Genomic DNA, 8990 nt, shown 5'->3' on the forward strand with positions numbered 1-8990 from the left:
GGCTGCAGCTGAGCCAAATAAGGACCGTTCAAAGGCTAAGGGCCCGGAGGGAAGACAAGCCCTGAGGCCTAGGGGAGCCTCCGGTTGTCAGAGCTGCTCTTCACTCCCGGAAAAGCACTTTGGGGCAGAAGCACTGCGGCTCTGGCCCCCAGCGGGAAGCAGCCAAAGGCTCAGGCTGAGGGTGCGGGTGAGGATTTATTGGGGTCCCGCCGCTGTGCCCCTCGAAGCTGAAGGTGGGAACCATTTCCTGGTTGTTGGTCCATTTTTGGAGAACCAGAACGATGGTGAGTGGAGATTTCCAAGTGTAGCAGCTTTTCCTGTGGTGGCGCCTCCGTCACTGAATTCTCGCTGGTGCTCAGCATCGTGAGTGGGAATTGGTGCGTAAGTTCCTCAGCCAAAGGCACCGTGGCCAGAGCCTGATGTTGCTGGGCCACTTGGTGCCTTTAAAAAAAATTTTTTAATTCTCACCCAACGCTTTGTTTTTACTGATTTTTAGAAGGGGGAGAGAGAAACTGGCATGAGAAACCTCTATCAGTTGCCTCCCATACGGCCCCAACTGGAGATCAAACCCAAAACCTAGGCATGTGCCCTGACCAGGAATTGAACCACAGCCTCTGGTGCACTGGACGACGCTCCTACCAGCTGAGCCGCCGCACCAGGGCCTGGTGCCTTATTCACACATTTCTCTCAGTGAATCTAACTCTTCTAATCCCAGTGGTATTCCAAAGTGTCATCTCAGTTGCGCATGCGCACAGCGCCAGGCTGAGGCCCCAGCCTGCAGGTCTCATTGCCATGACACCCCCTGGGGCTGCTGCTGTAGAGCTGTCGCAGGAGGAGCTAAGGCGGTGGTTTCCTGAGGTTGGTTTTAAGGCAGCCATCCCGGGGCGGAGCCCTATGGCCTTGGGCCTTCCCCGCAGCAGCTGCGGAGAAGTCTGCTAGGCTGGGATTTTGTCTGGAGATTTGGTTGGTTTCTGTTTTTTTATTCAGAGACTAAGCTGATCGTGAACTTGATTGGGTGGGGACCAGGGTTCTCTATTGTGACCTTATAAACAGTAAAGGGGGGAGTTGGCTTCCATATGTCAATGTCATTTGGCCTCTTCACTCGCACCCGCCCAGCTGTGCACTGATCCCCTGAGGGCCTCAAAGAAGGGCCTGTGTCCCTGTCCCCAAGCGACCCCTGGCCCGGCCGGCCAGCGGGAGAGGAGGAGACCAAGTTAGCACGTCCCTCCCTTCACTTCCGTGCTGAGTGACCAGTACGCAGCCTCAAGCTGCCTTCCAACACGTTTTATTGCACTCCCCCCACCACACAAACGTTTTAGCCTGTATGCAATTAGCATGGATTTCCTAAATATTATCCTATGTAAAAGCAAGAGCTTCTTGTAGAGTTTTATTAATAGTAATACCATGCCGAGGGGCGGGGAGAATACAAAACTCTCCATATGTTGTCACGTTAATCTCTACCAGCCCTTCTCCCACCCCTCGCCTCCAGGCCCCCGTCCCTTCCCCATCCAGGCCCCGCCCCTCTTATCAAAGCCCCTCCCCTCCCCTTTAGGTCCCGCCCCGTCCCCTCCAGGCCTCTCCCCTCTCCTGGCCACGCCCCTCCTCCAGGACCCGCCCCTCTCCTCCAGGACCCGCCCCTCTCCTCCAGGACCCGCCCCTCTCCTCCAAGCCCCTCCCACCCCATCAGACAACACCCCACCCCTCCGGGCCCCGCCCCTCTGCTAGGTCCGTCCTCCGTTTCCCCCATCTGAAGGTGGCTTAGGGCCTATGGCGCTCACACAACAACTCTGTCAGCTCTCTGAAGGGCTTGAAACTTCAAAATGTCAAGTTGAGGCTCGGCTTTCTCTCCTCCTCCCCATCACCCCTTCTCTTTCCTTCCTAATGAGGAGGACAGGCTCCGGGCAGCCGCCTGGGTGCCAGGGGTGGGTGCTGGGCCCCCGCCAGGTAAGGAGGAGCCACCCAGGAGGGCGCCTAGTGGCTTCAGAGCTTGGGTGGGTGAGGAGGGGGGTCCGTAGCCCAGAGGAAGGCAACGTAAGGGTGAGGGCAGCAGCCGCAGATGTGGGTGCGGAGGCCGGCAAAGGGAGCAGGGCGCTGGGGTCTGGTGCTGCGGCCACGCTGCTTCCTCCCCGCAGTGCGGGACGCCCTGCAGGTGCTGTGGAGGCGGGTGTGCCTCTGGCTAATTTCTGTATCACCTGACCCCACACACACTCAGACACACTCCGTGCCCTCCCTCACACACACACACTCACACACACTGCGTACCCTCCCCACACAACCCCCTCCCCCCACATACACACTGCGTACCCGCCCCACACCGCCTAGAATATCCTGGAGGCAGGGTTTGGCTCTGACGGCACCTGTTGAAGGAATGAGTGAGCCCTGCAGCTCCGCCCCCTCGGCGGTGACAGACAGTAGCCCCGCCCCTCGGCGGTGGCAGACAGTAGCCCCGCCCTCTGGCAGTGACAGACAGTAGCCCCGCCCTGGTGGTGACAGACCGTAGCCCTGCCCTCGGCGGTGACAGACAGCAGCCCCGCCCCTCGGCGGTGACAGCAGCCCCGCCCCTCGGCGGTGACAGACAGCAGCCCCGCCCCTCGGCGGTGACAGACAGTAGCCCCGCCCTCGGCAGTGACAGACAGCAGCCCCGCCCCTGGCGGTGGCCCGGACTGAGGCTGGCGCACCTGCGCTGGTGGCAGCGGTGGCGGCGGAGGGGGGCGGTGAACCATGAGGCCGTGTCCGGTGGCCGCGGGGGACCGGGACGACTTTCACTGAGGCGGGAGGAAGTGGGGGGCTGGGCAGAGGGACTCTGACCGCCAGTGGCGGCTGCCGGGCACGGGGCGGGGTGGGTGGCAGCGAAGCCCGGGGGGAGGGGCGGTGCAGCCGGGGAAGAGGGGAGTAGGAGCCGCCCAGCCCCAAAAGTTAAGCGGAGGAGCGACCCCAGAACTGAGGAGGGCATGGGAAATGGGGGGCGGGAGCTGAGGAGGGCATGGGAAGTGGGGGGGCGGGAGCTGAGGAGGGCATGGGAAGTGGGGGGCGGGAGCTGAGGAGGGGATGGGAAATGGGGGGCGGGAGCTGAGGAGGGCATGGGAAGTGGGGGGGCAGGAGCTGAGGAGGGCATGGGAAATGGGGGGCGGGAGCTGAGGAGGGGATGGGAAATGGGGGGCGGGAGCTGAGGAGGGCATGGGAAGTGGGGGGGCAGGAACTGAGGAGGGCATGGGAAGTGGGGGGCAGGAGCTGAGGAGGGCATGGGAAGTGGGGGGGCGCCCCCGGAACTGAGGAGGGCATGGGAAGGGGGGGGGCAGGAACTGAGGAGGGCATGGGAAGGGGGGGCAGGAGCTGAGGAGGGCATGGGAAGTGGGGGGGCGGGAGCTGAGGAGGGCATGGGAAGTGGGGGCGCAGGAGCTGAGGAGGGCATGGGAAGAGGGGGCAGGAGCTGAGGAGGGCATGGGAAGTGGGGGGGCAGGAGCTGAGGAGGGCATGGGAAGTGGGGGGCAGGAGCTGAGGAGGGGATGGGAAGTGGGGGGCAGGAGCTGAGGAGGGCATGGGAAGTGGGGGGGCAGGAACTGAGGAGGGGATGGGAAGTGGGGGGGCGGGAACTGAGGAGGGGATGGGAAGTGGGGGGGCGGGAGCTGAGGAGGGCATGGGAAGTGGGGGGCGGGAACTAAGGAGGGCATGGGAAGTGGGGGGGGGCAGGAGCTGAGGAGGGCATGGGAAGTGGGGGGGCGGGAGCTGAGGAGGGCATGGGAAGTGGGGGGGCGGGAGCTGAGGAGGGCATGGGAAGGGGGGGGGCGGGAGCTGAGGAGGGCATGGGAAGTGGGGGCGGGAACTGAGGAGGGGATGGGAAGTGGGGGGGCGGGAACTGAGGAGGGGATGGGAAGTGGGGGGGCGGGAACTGAGGAGGGCATGGGAAGGGGGGGCAGGAGCTGAGGAGGGCATGGGAAGTGGGGGGGCGGGAACTGAGGAGGGCATGGGAAGTGGGGGGTTGGGAACTGAGGAGGGCATGGGAAGTGGGGGGACATTCCGCATCTTTCCAGCAAAAGGAGCTGCTCCGATGCCTGCCCGACACCCGCCGCCCAAGCCCGGCCACAGGAGGGCGCGCGCTCCTTTCCCGCCGCCGGGGGGGCGGAGGAGGCTGGGCAGGGCCGGAGGGGAGTTCGGGTTCCGTCTCACTATTTGGGCGGAACCGCCGCACCCCTTAGCCCGGCTGAGCGGCCGGGAGCGCGGAGCCCCCAGGGGCGCGGCTGGGACAGGGGAGGCGTTTACCGCCGTCGCCACCAGGTGGCGCCCGTGCCTACCTGGAGCCCAACCCGGAGGCCCCAGAGGCTGGGGGAGAGGGAGCTGGGGAGGAGGTGGGCTCCCCTGCCCCCCCTCCCCCCCCCCCGCCCCCGCCTCGGGCTCCGCCTCTTTGTCAGGGTGCGCCTCCCAGCCCATCCAGTGCAGCGGTGTGTGTGCATGTATGTGAGTGTGTGTGTGCATGTGTGAGTGTGTGTGCATGTGTGTGTGCGTGTGTGTGCGCATTGTGTGTAAGTGTGTTAGCGTGAGCGTGTGTGTGCACGCGCATGTGTGAGTGTGTGTGTGTGCTTGTGTGTGAGTGTGTGTGAGTGTGTGCGCATGTGTGTGAGTGTGTGTGTGCGTGCACGTGCGCGTGTGTCCGTGCTGTGGACGGGAGACTGAAAGTCATGCCCAAGACAGAACACAAGCTTCCAACAGACTTGGGTTCAAGTCCCTGTTCAGCCACTACTGCTGTGAGCTTCTCTGCTCCAGTTTTCTCACCTGTGAGGTGGGAGCTCACTACCGCCCTCACGGGGTTGTTGTGAGCATTACAGCCGATGATTAGATGGTGATGCACATGCATGGAGCCCGCACTAAGGGCCAGGCCCTGTTCTAAGCGCTTTCCTTTTATCTACTCATTCTCAGAGTCCGCTTTCAGAGGACAGGGGCTGGGACCAGAGGCCGAGACCTCCAGAGAAGAAAGGAGGCCAGGCCTCCCCCCTGCCCGCCTCCCTCTGCATCCGCCCCCTGCTGGCCCCTGGTGCTGCTCGGTGCTGAGGGCAGAGGGAGGAGGGGACCCCGTTTGTTTCTGGTTCTGCAGCCCAGCAGCCCCCTGAGCACGTGGAGCAGAGGGCACCCGCCACCACACCCAGCGGAGGGCCTGCTGAGGCCTGTCCTGGCCCGCGGCCTCGCTGTGGCCGGAAGGTCCCCAGAGGCTGCTGGGCCAGGTGCCCTGTCGTGGTCGGAGGACGTGGTGGTGGTGGCGGGTGAGGGAAGGCCAGCACAGCACTGTGGTTCGAAGGGAAGGTCAGGATTGGGGGAGCCTCTGTGGAAAGTGGGGGGGTGCCCAGAGGTCACTGGAGGTAAGGCTGATGGTCAGGAGGTAGGCCCGGGCAGCGAAGGGGGCTGAAGCACAGGGCGGGTCAAGGCCTGAGGAACCTGGGCAATAGGGTGCCACCCCTCCCCCACCCCACGGAGGCCCCAGGTCTCAGGAGCCCCGGGTACCGAGCGGGTAAGGAGGGCCCCGGATTGCATGCTGGGATGGGTCCCCAGGGAGCGGACTGAGCCAAGGGTGAGGGCGGGGCGGCGAGGGTCCAGGTGAGGCTTAGGCCTGGCAGGGAGTGGCCTTCAGGGGGCCCCTGGAGCCCCCCACTCCTTGGAGTCTCATTCAGCGATGCTTCTCGGGCATAATGCTCCAGGACTGGGGTCCCCCAGTTCCAGGCCTGAGCGGGAAAGGGGTTCTGACTCACTGAGTTCTTATCCTTTGGTCCACCAGCCAGGTGAGGCCATCAGAGCCTGATTTGTCCTGAGGGGCCGGCGCCCTCCTGCCCGGCTCCCAGCGAGGCCCTTCGGGGTCACATGTCCCGGGAGCCTCAGGGGACAGGCCCTGAGCTGCCACCGCCCCCTCTCCACCCACGCAGACGGGGCCAGAGCAGCCCCCTCCGCCCCTCACCGCTGCCCTCGCCCAGAACAGCAGCGCACAAATAGCACCCCGTGGCCCAGCGTGGGCAAGGCCGTGTGGCCTCGGCTCGGTGCCTGTGTGCTCGTCGGTACAATGGGGTCGGGTCCGAGCCTGCGGCCTGCTGTGAGAAGTAACGGGAGAGGGACAGCGAGGGTGCAGGCGTGCTGTGTGGTCTACAGACACAGCCCCTTGGCCGAGGGCCCCAGCCGGACTCCCCCGGCCGCCCCCGCTCCGCTGCGGCCGGGGCTGCCCCCTCGCCGCTTTCCCGTAAGCCTGCGCCGCTGCCCGGCAGCCTCTGGGGCGGCTTCAGGGCCACTTCCTGTTTTTCTCCCCAACGAATTCTGCACCGAGCCTTTCATCCCCGAGCTGGCGGGGTGTGTGTGTGTGTGTGTGTGTGTGTGTGTGTGTGCGCGCCCGCGTGAAAGGGGCTGCCTGACATGGGAGCCGGGGGCAGGAGCCCGGGGGGCAGGAGGCCGGGAGAGGCTGTCAGACCAGCCACCAGGCTCCGGACTCTGGTCCCAGCTCATCCAGGAGATGCTCTGGAGAGGCTGGAGGAGGCTGGGGGAGGCTGGGGGAGGCTGGGGAGAGGCTGGGGGAAGCTGGGGGAGGCTGGGGGAGGCTGGGGGAGGCTGGGGAGAGGCTGGGGAGAGGCTGGGGGAGGCTGGGGGAGGCTGGGGAGAGGCTGGGGGAGGCTGGGGGAGGCTGGGGGGGGCTGGGGAGAGGCTGGGGGAGGCTGGGGGAGGCTGGGGGAGGCTGGGAGAGGCTGGGGGAGGCTGGGGGAGGCTGGGGAGAGGCTGGGGGAGGCTGGGGAGAGGCTGGGGGAGGCTGGGGGAAGCTGGGGGAGGCTGGGGGAGGCTGGGGAGAGGCTGGGGGAAGCTGGGGGAGGCTGGGGGAGGCTGGGGGAGGCTGGGGGAGGCTGGGGAGAGGCTGGGGGAGGCTGGGGGAGGCTGGGGAGAGGCTGGGGGAAGCTGGGGGAGGCTGGGGGAGGCTGGGGAGAGGCTGGGGGAGGCTGGGGAGAGGCTGGGGGAAGGCAGGGGGAGGCTGGGGGGGAGGTTGGGGGAAGGCAGGAGGGTGGCTGGGGGAAGGCAGGGGGAAAGGCAGCGGGTATACTGATGAGGGAGCCTGGGGGAAGCTTGGATGCTGATGGGGGGAAGCTGGGAGGCCGTGGGGGACATGGGGAGGCTGTGGGGGACATGGGGAGGTTGTGGGGGACATGGGGGGCAGTGGGGACATGGGGAGGCCGTGGGGGACATGGGGGGCTGTGGGGGACATGGGGAGGTTGTGGGGGACAGGGGGGGTCGTAGGGACATGGGGAGGTTGTGGGGGACATGGGGAGGCTGTGGGGGACATTGGGGGGCTGTGGGGAACATTGGGGGGGCTGTGGGGGACATGGGGAGGCTGTGGGGGACATGGGGAGGTTGTGGGGGACATGGAGGGCTGTGGGGGACATGGGGAGGCTGTGGGGGACATGGGGAGGTTGTGGGGGACATGGGGAGGTAATGGGGGACATGGGGAGGTAATGGGGGACATGGGGGGCAGTGGGGACATGGGGGGCAGTGGGGACATGGGGGGGCCGTGGAGACATGGGGAGACTGGGGGGGGCATGTGGAGCGTGGGGACATGGAGGGCTGTGGGGGACATGGGGAGGTTGTGGGGGACATGGGGGGGCGTGGGGACATGGGGAGGTAATGGGGGACATGGGGGGGCGTGGGGACATGGGGGGCTGTGGGGGACATGGGGGGGCTGTGGGGGACATGGGGAGGTTGTGGGGGACATGGGGGGGCTGTGGGGGACATGGGGGGCTGTGGGGGACATGGGGAGGTTGTGGGAGACATGGGGGGGCTGTGGGGGACATGGGGGGCTGTGGGGGACATGGGGAGGTTGTGGGGGACATGGGGGGGCTGTGGGGGACATGGGGGGCTGTGGGGGACATGGGGGGCAGTGGGGACATGGGGAGGTTGTGGGGGACATGGAGGGTTGTGGGGGACATGGGGAGGCTGTGGGGGACATGGGGAGGTTGTGGGGGACATGGGGAGGTAATGGGGGACATGGGGGGGCGTGGGGACATGGGGGGCCGTGGGGGACATGGGGGGTTGTGGGGACATGGGGAGGCTGTGGGGGACATGGGGGGTTGTGGGGGACATGGGGAGGTAATGGGGGACATGGGGGGGCGTGGGGACATGGGGGGCCGTGGGGGACATGGGGGGTTGTGGGGACATGGGGGGTTGTGGGGACATGGGGAGGCTGTGGGGGACATGGGGAGGTTTTGGGTGACATGGGGGGCTGTGGGGGACATGGGGGGCAGTGGGGACATGGGGGGGCCGTGGAGACATGGGGAGACTGGGGGGGGGGGCATGTGGAGCTAGAGGTGAGGCTGCCTGACTCACAGGAGGAGCAGAGGAAACGCATTTTCCAGATCTGGGCCGGGACCTAAGGGTGGACCAGGCAGGCTCAGAGCTGCTGTGAGGGTGGAGGAGCTCTGGGAGGGACACCTGAGGCTCCAGAGTGCTGGGTGGCAGCGCCCTCAGCCCCCGAAGGCAGTGGAGACGCTGTCCCCACACTGTCCGCTCCCTCAGCTGCAGAGCTCCGACTTCCCTGGGCAGGGCCTCACTGTGCAGCCCTGACTACCCCACCCACCCACTCATCCATCCGCTCACCCACTCTCTCTCCCTCCCTCCTCACGCCCTCAGACTCGCGAACCCTCTCTGGGGCCAGCACAGAGCGAGGGACGGGCAGCCAGCCACACCCTGCAGGGCCCTGCTCCCGGGGCAGCGGCACAAGGGCCCCCACAGTCCAGACACCCCGTTCCCTTGTTCCTGCTTAAACCCTGATGCCACCAACTCACCCACCGATTCCGCTCCCTTTGCCACGTGTGCTGCTGAGCTGCTGTGTCCCGGGCTCCCTCCAGCCGCTCTGGCCCGCGGACTCCCCCTGCTTCTGCGGGGTCTCCGCTCAGTCCTCTCCTTGGGGCGCCCCAGGCGATAGAGTAAGTGTTCCTTCCCCCCTCCGGCCACAGGCACCCCGTCTGCGGAGAGGGAGG

The sequence above is a fragment of the Pipistrellus kuhlii genome, unplaced genomic scaffold, assembly GCF_014108245.1.
Source record: "Pipistrellus kuhlii isolate mPipKuh1 unplaced genomic scaffold, mPipKuh1.p scaffold_m20_p_34, whole genome shotgun sequence".
NCBI classification, from domain to species: domain Eukaryota; kingdom Metazoa; phylum Chordata; class Mammalia; order Chiroptera; family Vespertilionidae; genus Pipistrellus; species Pipistrellus kuhlii.